Source organism: Nothoprocta perdicaria, unplaced genomic scaffold (genome assembly GCF_003342845.1).
Source record: "Nothoprocta perdicaria isolate Ctin4 unplaced genomic scaffold, notPer1 scaffold_223, whole genome shotgun sequence".
Classification (NCBI taxonomy): Eukaryota; Metazoa; Chordata; class Aves; order Tinamiformes; family Tinamidae; genus Nothoprocta; species Nothoprocta perdicaria.
Window position 1 is genome coordinate 722659 of NW_020455431.1, and position 10235 is coordinate 732893.

Genomic DNA, 10235 nt, shown 5'->3' on the forward strand with positions numbered 1-10235 from the left:
AAGGAATTAAACCCCACTCCAACTGAGCCCCTGCCCAACTGTATGTTTGAGCCCAGCTCCCGACTGCAGCAGGGGCTCTTGCTGACTGTGCACAGCTGAGCAGCTGTCTGTGGATCTGCATTAGAAAGGTGCCAAATACTTGCAACTATCTCCAGTATACCAAAACCCTGATATCCGGAATCCTGAACTCCCCGAATTTAGGCATTCATTTTGCGACCCATTTTGCGACCCATTTTGCAACCCAAACAACAGAACAGAAGCCCTTCAAAACAACAAAAAAAAACACATTTTTTTTTCAGAAATCAGAACTTCCCCACCAAAATTTAGGGTGCCAGAAACCAGGTGAATAGATCTGCTCATTGCCTCACTTATTACTTTCACAATATTCACAGGGTTTAAGGTTAGCCAGTCTGACCGCTCTGTGAAACAGGCCAAAGCGACATCACATACACCGGACCAGCTTTACAGATGTGCAGAGCAGAAATGGTAACAGAGCCTTAGAGACCTCCCCCTGCTTCCCCCRCCTCTGAATATACCAGCTCCATAGGGCTGCTCGTACTTCTCACAGCCCTGCAGGAGATGAAGTATTGTCAAAATCCCTCAATACATTAAAAATGAATTAGATTATTTTCTAAACTCTTCAGGGAATCTTTCAAGGTAATATATATTAAAATGAGAAGTCCTAAGACACCACTCTCCTGGTCAGCTGCCCATGACCTTGAAAAGGGAGACCAAAACCAGTGTGAACTTGTTGTCATAGGGCATCGTGTCATCATGCTGTAGAGTATACAAAGTCAGGGAGGAATCAGCCCTAAAATGTTTCCAGTATTTCAGCATTCTCCCCAGTTTTCCAGCTTGGCAATTTACCTTCCAGGCTTTCTCAGTCTCTTCTCTAGTTTACTAGGCTGCACTGCATAGGAGTCTGGAAATCCCTGAACTATCTTCGAAGCTCCTCAGCTGACAGCTGACAGCAATCCAAGGAATTTAAGCTATTTATAGGGCAAGTGATGTGGTAATACTTCTCTTCAGGGATGTCCATGCAAAATCCCGATTCCTCAATCTGTCCTGAAGAGAATTGAGTACACATCAACCATCTTATTCAGATGCTTGTTTCCATGAAAGGAAAATCCAGCCATACAGCCACAAAACATACCTGAGCTAGAAGATGAGGAGACCAGGACGGATTAGGAAAATTAAAGAAGATTGGGAAAACCAGGATGCTTTTAGCCTGGAAATAAAACAGTCATAGCTTATACTCAAAAAGAGTCTGCCAAAATGAAAATCTAAATTTGTTTTGATTCACACTGGCTGGTCCATCGTCATTTACATCCTGGTCCCACACTGTGGGAAATACTGAAGTATAGTTTTTGTTGCATTTCATAATAATACATGTTTTCAATGCAAAATTTCAATTCTGAGTGAATTCTGTTCATGAAAGCTCATTTAAAAAGTCTTAGCATCACAGTACAGGATAACTTACTACTGTCCCTACAAGAGCAGGTGATAGGAAAAGCTTCTCTGCATATAATAAAACTCCACTTACAGAGACCAAGAAAGTGGATCTCAATTCAGTTTCAAAGGTGTTTGGTGCATTTAACGTAATCCCAAATTGTAGCATTTTCTGTATCTTATTTATTAGCTCAGAGATTGGTAAACAACTTCTATACATTTGGAATACAATATTGATGTGATTTCTCCGGTGACAAGCTTAATAGTTAATATATTCGATTCAAGAACTGACAGTTGCAGTTTAGCACAGGAAAGATTTGATTTGACAAGAGATGCACCCGGTGCAATAGGCAATTTGGCTAATGCAGGGAGGAATTCTGTTTGAGACTGATCTTTTTTTTTTTTTTTTCCTAGTAAAAAATGAGCATACTTCAACAAGCAATGCYTGTGTTTCAGTGCCCAGTGAATCCATTTCGCTCTCCACTCCATTTTGGCATACGAGATATGCATTTCCTAATTAAAAAACATCTGATACTACTCACTTCACTTCTTCAGAGTGTCCAATATCTGCAGCATTTCTGATCCAGCAGAGACTCTTCCAGTGCCTTGCAAGTGAATCACACTGTGATGAACCCACCAAAGGCAGACACCTCATGTAGGAAATACAAGGGTCAGRGTCAGAAAGGGAGCAGGGACCTATTAAATCCTATGTATCTGAAAATATAAAAGGAAAAAGGGAGACAGGGCTTTTTGGATAAGACAGGAAAGAAATGGAATGAAAAACGGAGATTCAGGAACRATTTCATTCCCTCTGAAGGAAGAAATTCAAAAATCCTAGGACGGAARGGACTACTATTTTAAGCATGATGCTAAGTAAAAGTTCATCTGAGACTGTACATACAAAACATCTAGGACTGTAGAGAAGATGCCTGGATTTTACACTAGGGGAGAATGACCTTGCTAATTTTAGCATGCTATATTTTACCAGATATCCTTATTTTAGCTGTGTTTTGTTGAAGCCAAGTAAGTCTTTTTGGAACATATTGCTTCCTCCCAAATGCCTGAGCTCTATCCTTCAGACCGTCATGACTATGCCACCAGTTTACTCTTCACACCTGATTTTCAAACTCTAACCAATTCATCAAATACTGTCTCTTCTTCCCTTCCCTGTTTTAAAGGCCTCTCTCAGGCTCCTTTGAAGTCCACTTCTCCAAATKAAATTATAAATCTTGCAGATTTAGTGTTTCTTCCCGGATTTGATTTTCGAGGGCTACAGGCCAGTCTCTGGTCCCATGCACRTTAATAAGGAGTAATTTCAGCCACCTCATGGTGCACAGATTTTCGCTACCCTGGCCAGGGCCAAATCAGTGGTTGGTACAAATCTGATGACCTGAAGTCAGCAGGGTGTGAAGCTGCACCAAACAATACAGGGAAGAATTTTTATATAACATTTACTTACTTTCTCTGAAACAATCAACATGCAAGAAACTTCCATTTGCTTCTTTTCTTACATCTTTCCAGTGGAAAATCAGTGATTTCTGAAAAGGATGGAAATTTTCATTTTGGGGGTCAAAATACATATATTTATTTTGTTTATTTTTCTAAAAAACAAAAGCATCTGTTTTCTCACTTGCCTTTCTTCTCAGCCCTCTTCTCCATTCCTTCTCCTTCAAGAAATGACACCGCTTCTTCTGAGAAGCATAAAAAGGGTATGTTTGTTTTTAAAGTGCAAGAACAGAAAAGATCACTCTCTCTGTCATGTATTTATGTTTTCACTTCTCCATTGGTAAGGAGGCACAACTTGACCTTAAAACACCAGCGATGACCAGCAGTGACAGGCTCTCCCAAGGACAGACACCAGTAAGCAGAAGCTGATGGCAGGATGCTCAGGGGTTCCCGTGGGAGCTGACCCTTCTGCTCCAGGAGGAGGGTGAAGGAGGGATGTCTATCTCACCAGAAGGGAGCACTGGGTGGAAGGGAAGGGCAGAGCTCTGCCGTGACAAGTTGCAGAAAGGCCAGCAACTCTACAGCATGAGCTAAGGCTGCTTTTGGCTGATACCAGATATTTCTGGACATCATTTATTTGCCTGTGCCTCAGCTCTCTGCCTCCTTGTATAATTTATGCAGGGTGCAAAATKAAGCCTCTTGCCTTGAGCAGTGCCCTGGCTTACAGACACGTGATCTGATTAACTTCAATGAAGCTGCAGAGGGTAAGGGGTTAACCTCTTCATTTGGAATTTTGTTCCACGGCTGATGTACGAGTAAGAGTTGAGTCCACTGACACATGCTCTCTTGCTAAATCATATTAGCCCTGCAGGCTCCACGGGGACACAAGGAGGGGGGCAGAAAAAAAAGGAAAAAAAGAAAAAAAAAAAACAAGGAATGAAAAAAATCCCCCAGCCTAGTCAGACAGCGCTTACAATCTAGTTAGAATGGTTTAAAGACTTACAATCCCCTCAGCTGTGAGGCAATGCTTGGATTTGCTGAATTGCAGAGGCTCATCTGGCTATGTCCTCACGATAGACCCCAGTCCTGCAATTAACCGTGCACTGGCTGCCTTCCCTCCTGGAAGCGGGCAAGCCACCGGGATGCACGAGGGGCTTAGCAGCTCATCTGTGACCCGTCGAACACAGGCTCAGGGCTCTCGCCAGGGGACTCGGCAGCTATAGCCCCAAACACAGACAGGTCATGGAGCTGCTCAATAGGAAGAGYTTCACTTGTAGCCTTTAGATGCAGTCGCCTCTAAAAACATAAGCACACTTTTTAATTAAGCCTTTGCTGTCCCTTTTCAACATCAGATATTTTAGTGCTACTGTCTTTTTTTTTTAATCTAATTTGACTGGAAATGTTTTTAGCTATATTATATATATGACAAAAGGTATTTTTTTCTCATTGCTTCAAATTATTTTTCCAATCATGTCCTATACACTGTGCACGAGAGTGAATTATAAGGAGTTAGGCAACATACATGGTGTTAATTAGATAGGGGACATAGAAGGTAATTTTTCCATGACTCCAGGGAAACCTTTATGTTATGCTTATAAAGCAAATGCAAATGGCCAGRCAATACAAAGTGCTTCTTAAAAATCAAGTTACACACTGAAATAAAATACTAAGAGCAAAACTGTTTTCTCCAATTTAATTCAGTAAAACTTTAATAGCATCTGACCGCTCTCTGCAAAAGTCATTTAAAAAATTATAAAGAATTCACAAATGACTGATAATGTTAAAACAGGAAGGTTCAGATTCCGTTCCTAGTAAAGGTCCTGATGAAGCAAAAGTCTGAAACCCACCACTAACTCTGCTCTCCTACCATGAACGCATGGGCACACGCTAACATTCCTGGTCACCCTGGCTTCAGCAAGACCCTGATCTGGTGCAGGGGGATTCAGGAGCTTTGACCTAGAAAGAAGGGGCCAAGGAACATCCAAAACACACATCGGAAAGTGCATGTGTCGATCAGGTAAACACTTCTGAAGGCAGGACAAGCTTAAGGAGGAGAAGAGCAGGCACAGGGGGTCCTTCTGATCTCTGACGCCACGATAACTAGTGGAGGCTGTTTGAAGTCTCACCACATACACAACAAAGCACAGGTGTTTTTTTCCCTAAATATCACTCAATAACTACAGACAGAATAGTTTGTTCTTATGAAAAATAGACTGGTAGTAGAAGAAAGATTAGAGGAAACAGAACTGCCACTCATACTCCTATGAGCTATGGTGGCTCAAAAGAGCACAGTGACACAAAAAAGAGTGTGTGACCTTTCCAATGGGGATTTGAACAGAGTTATAATTCATCCAGTAATTTTTTTTTTGTGCCAAATGAAGGGCATAATGCATAACTGATTATATATAGAACTTTTCTTTTCCACTAAAGATTTTTCCACCATCTTTGTGATAATTAACACTCTTTCATTAAAATACTGTGTCCCCCTGGCCAGAAAGTWACTGTACATGCCTTATATAATGCTCTTATTAATGTTTTAAGGTCATAAATCTTATCAATTACTATTTCAGAATGATTCATACCACTTCTAATATGCAGTAGCTGGGCAGAATCTTGCAGATAGAAATATTTTCTGAACGGCTTCAAAATAATTGCGTTTTTAAATTGCTGATGGGGGGYTCTGCCACTCAAGCAGTTAAGCCTGAAAATATGCTTAAGAGATTAAACAGGGAAAACTGAGCTGGTCTGGTAGCTGGCCCCTTTCCACATGTCGGAGAGTTGTCACTACTCCAAATGCAACTAGATGATTTAGGATTTGCCTTGGTTCATCCTGTGCACAAGATGTAGCGTGTGCAGAAGTTCCAGTGTTTAACCAGCTTTCTTTTACAGGCACCAAGACACGGATGGTTTCTGCCAAAGAAAATACGTGTGCCAGCAAGTGATATGGTAATTGGAATAGGAAAAGTGCTGCGGACTGATCCAAGTGCACACCAAGCAATTTCTGCAATTCCCAGTTAGGTTAGTAGGACAATAGCTACATTCCCAGCAGAGCCAGAGATGTGTTTAGCCACTGTGAATCCAGCAGGAGGGGAGCTCTCCTGTCCTTCTAATCTGTGAATTTCCCTGACGTGTTTGTTCAAAAATGGGATTTCTTGGCAGAATGGTCCTTTTGAAGGTCTGAGCCTGTGCTCAAGACTGAAATGTAGGGCTTTTTAGCACATACACGAGTAGTTTCAGACCCATCAAAACATGTGCACGTACATGTATACACACACATACAGCTCCATTGTTTAATATTWTATATTTACATAGCTGTATGTAGGTATTTTATACATTAATTTATAAAAATAAATACCAAGAAAGTCTTTGAGGTTTCCCAGGATGCAAAATAAAAGCAGATGGAAATGTTCTCATTTTTTAAGATAAATACAGTTGMATCATTCCATATTTAAGACTTTTTTTTCCTAAAAGGAAAGCCCAGCTACCTTATGTACTTGTGGATCCAAATTTTCAGGTAATTAGAAGTTTGGGCTGTTCCCATGTCAGGTGCCTCAAGACATGTTAAAGCTGTTTAATTTTCATCCACTGCTATATAATCTCTYTTATTCCCTTTACTGCATTTTCAGTCACTGCAGTATTGAGACAGCTGAAGTCACTAGCCTTTTTTGAATGTCAGTCCTTGGCATCTGGCTAAATGCCCCAATTTTACAAATCTGAAACTCCCAAAGCACTGGATTCTGATTCCTAACTTAAACTTCTGTCTCTTTTCTTTTTCTTCTATTTTTTTTTTTTTCCTGCTCTTACTCTGAAAATCCAGCCTGTTTTTAGGCTGACATTTCCAAGGTTCTCTGCCAGAGCTCCCTGCCTCAGATCCAGGGGTGTTACCTTCTAATGGAAGGTCAAGTGATGGGGGAGCAGGAAAGCTAATTCAGTGTAAACCTCACAACAAGCCAGCCCCTCCCAGGTCAGGTAGAGCCATCAAGGCTCTCTGCATTAGAATCCCACAGCTCTGTTCCCAAGGCCATGGAGAACAGGAATCACCAAGACATGGAGCAGTTAGATAAGTGTCAAGTCAACAGGAGTGGTCAAGGAAAGGGAGGAAAACTGCCAGCTGGAGTTGCTAGTGACTCTGGTCATAAGTGCTGCTAGTGACATGGTTACCCCACAAAATCTAGGCCACCATCTCACACACCCCACACAAAGAGACTGCAAAGAGGTGAAAGCTGAGGGTGCTTCAGGATGAGGAATACCACAGGGGCAGTCTCTGACAGAGCAAGGGAGGCAAGGCAAAGAAACGATGATCCAGAGGACCCTGAGACTGAAGGAAAAGCCCAAAGCTTCACTATAATTAATTCACAGGCTCTCCTTGGAGAATTCCAGCTTTATATTGACAAAATTGCCCTACATYCCTCTCTCAGAGGAGTTTTTCTTTGCAGTACAGTTTCATTACATGCCTTTCACCTGGGGAACTCCATCCCTGTCAGGTGCTGACTTCAAAAGGCAGTCATGCTCTTGCACAGCCTGGAAAGATGACACCAAGGCCCTTTTGAGGTGACTTTGTCCATTCAAACAAACAAACAAAAATAGAGACAACCAAAAAATTCAAACACTAAAAGAAACCACATACTGTGCAAAGGGCAAAGGTGAATTAGACAATTAGAGGGACACTGTAATGCTGTGCTAGGAGTAGAGAGTTTGCTCTTCTGAAATTAAACTTTAATTTTATTCTCCATTAATAATGCAAAATTTGACTGATAAATAAAGCATGATCATCGGTGTGGAACAGAGATTATAATACAAGAATAAATAGCAATAGTTATGAGTTTCTTTTACAAAGCTGGTCTTCTAAATACTCTGCAAAATGAGCAATGTTACCTGTGATAACAGTAATGTGTTGAGCTTTGTGAGAAGCTGATTCTTCTTCTGAGCTTGCTATATCCAGTAACWCCCTCAGATTCTACATGACATATGTTGTTTCTCTGAGAACTACACACACATACACAAAAAAAAGAAAACATCACAAGGATGACATCATATTATAACATGCATAATTCAGTCCCTGAGACAGTTCAACGAATGCTGATGTGTTATGTTGGATAAACCTGAGTTTTTAAAAACATATCCATGGCAATAAAAACATCCACTTGTATCTTATAAATATTGTATAATACTTGAAACATCCCATCCCTGGTTAGCTATTTTGTTCTACTGATGACATTGAAAGTAATATATATCCTTTTGTCCCGAAGACAAGGACACTGCACAGACTGTAAACCAGAATCCACTACTTTTTAATCATGTTTTAAAATCATTTTAAATTAGGTCAGAGAAATTCAAAAATCYTAAATGAAATTCCATTTGAAAAGAAGACAAGTCAGCACATATTTTACTGAAGAAAAAGAAAAAAAAAAAAAAGATATTTTTACCATAAGTGAATTTTAAGGAAGATATCAAAGCTACTCTCCTAAATTGACATTATTYTCCTGTCATCTATCATCCAAAGCATTCTGGCTACAAAGTGAAGACTCAAGAGTACCTTGGAAAGATAAGAATCACGAGGCATTTTGATTAGAAAAGAAGCAAGTGCAAATTCTTGGCTGTTAAAGGCTTAGTACTACCTGTTGCCAGAACAGCTGTCCTCAGTTATGTGTGTTTCAACAAAAAACAATGTCAAGCTGTCAGGATTGAGTTGCCAAGGGTCAAACATGATGCCTGGGTGTATCATGCCTGTCCTTTGGAAAGCTCAGGTACCAAAGTCACTCGTGTACAGCCATCCCTTCTCCAAGCCTGGAAACATCCAAATGACAGTTGTGCTAATCGGTTCAGGAGATGGCTGGGGCTAATTAGCTGTTATTAAGCACTGTGGGAGCATGGGCTCATTACCTCTGGGAATCAAGCCTGCTTCACCACCCAGTGCTGCCCTTTGGATGTGTGCCCCTCAGAGCTGGCCGTTCTAGAGGCCACGTGCCACCACCACGGGAAAGCCCAAGCTAGCACTGGGAGTATTGCCTAGATGGGAGGAACTGGGAAGAAAAGAAAAAGGGAGAACAGTCACACCTCTTACAACACCTTTTGTCATCCCYGTGGCCAAATGCTTTCACCAGACAGTGAGATCGCCAATAATGATGGAATTGCTCTGTCATGAAAATGTTCCTCAAGCTCAATCAAAAGGTAGGTGTAGAAATCAGGCTACCAGGACACTTTTCCTGTGGAAAGGAAAGGTCAGATTTCAGCCAAAATCTATGGAAAGCCAAAAGCTCCTTCAACTATCACCCTGTGCTTGTATTGGAAAGACTTAAATCCTTCCCAAGTGTGGTAGAGGGGGGAGAGTGAGCTGAAACTAGGTCCAACTGAGGACACTTGGCTTTAAACACAAGATCTCAATTTTCCCAGTCAAAAGCCACCCYGAACCTTTTCTGCTCAGCTGTATTTACCTTCCTATCCTTCCCACAGAGTTTCCACCCACAGAGGGCAGGAGGAAAAAGAAATTGGGAGGGATGCTGCCAAAATAGTGTGAGGTTGCAAAAGCTGGAGCATTTCAAAAGTTAGAGAAAATACAGTCTCTCACAAGCAAATAGCTTACATTCACACAGGGGACTTTGAGGAAGCCTGAAGGGCAGCAAACCAACGGCAGACACACCATTTATTTGAAGAAATTTTAGATGCCAATTTGAATCTGTCTTTAATTAGAGACATTATTTCAGCTTCTGACTTTTCTCTCTCAGAAATGCTGACAGTGTTTTAATAACCATTCTGTGAGCCTGCCAAGCCATCCAAGTGCCATATCAGGAAGACCTCCATGGTCTCAGATTTGGGTGTTCTTCACAATCTGTTGAGCCCTTTGGTCCACTGCTTCTCTGTCTTCAGGTGGCTTGGCTCCCCCTTTGGCTGCTCTGCCCTATTTGTCTCCAGGTAGGATCCTTGCTCCRAAACCTCTTCCCCTTCTCTGGTCAAGCTTTTATGCATGGGTCCCACTGCACTCAAATCTGACAAAACAGCTGCTGGTTTCAGAGCCATTTTCTGTCTTGACAGCCACTCCTCTAAAAATCTTTATCTCCGAGCTGAAAAGGAATGCCTGACCATAAAAAGGCAAGCATCTCAGCTCAATTCCCGTCTCTGCTGGAGTCAAGGGGAAATCTGCCAGTTTGACTTGAGCAACACCAGGAGATAACGCTTTCTTTATCTGAACATTAATGGTCTTCTGCTGCCAATCTTCCCAGCGAGACAGTCCTGTCAGTTCTCATCCAGTGTGCAAGAGCAGTATTAAGCTACGCCTCTAACATAAGGTAAGCCCATCAGAGCTTTTGCATTGCCTTGGATGGGCTTAGTGTATGCCAATA

At 41.5% G+C, this 10235-nt stretch overlaps 1 long non-coding RNA gene across 1 annotated transcript; it reads right to left on the minus strand.

Annotated features, from left to right (window-relative positions):
• Nucleotides 1-2132: 2132 nt before the first annotated feature.
• Nucleotides 2133-9087, minus strand: LOC112947195. Its single transcript, XR_003249362.1, has 3 exons — nt 8953-9087; nt 7771-7881; nt 2133-2163 (listed from the first exon to the last, which is right to left on the minus strand). It is a non-coding gene; the product is annotated as an uncharacterized LOC112947195 (long non-coding RNA).
• Between the last annotated feature and the right edge of the window lie 1148 nt (nt 9088-10235).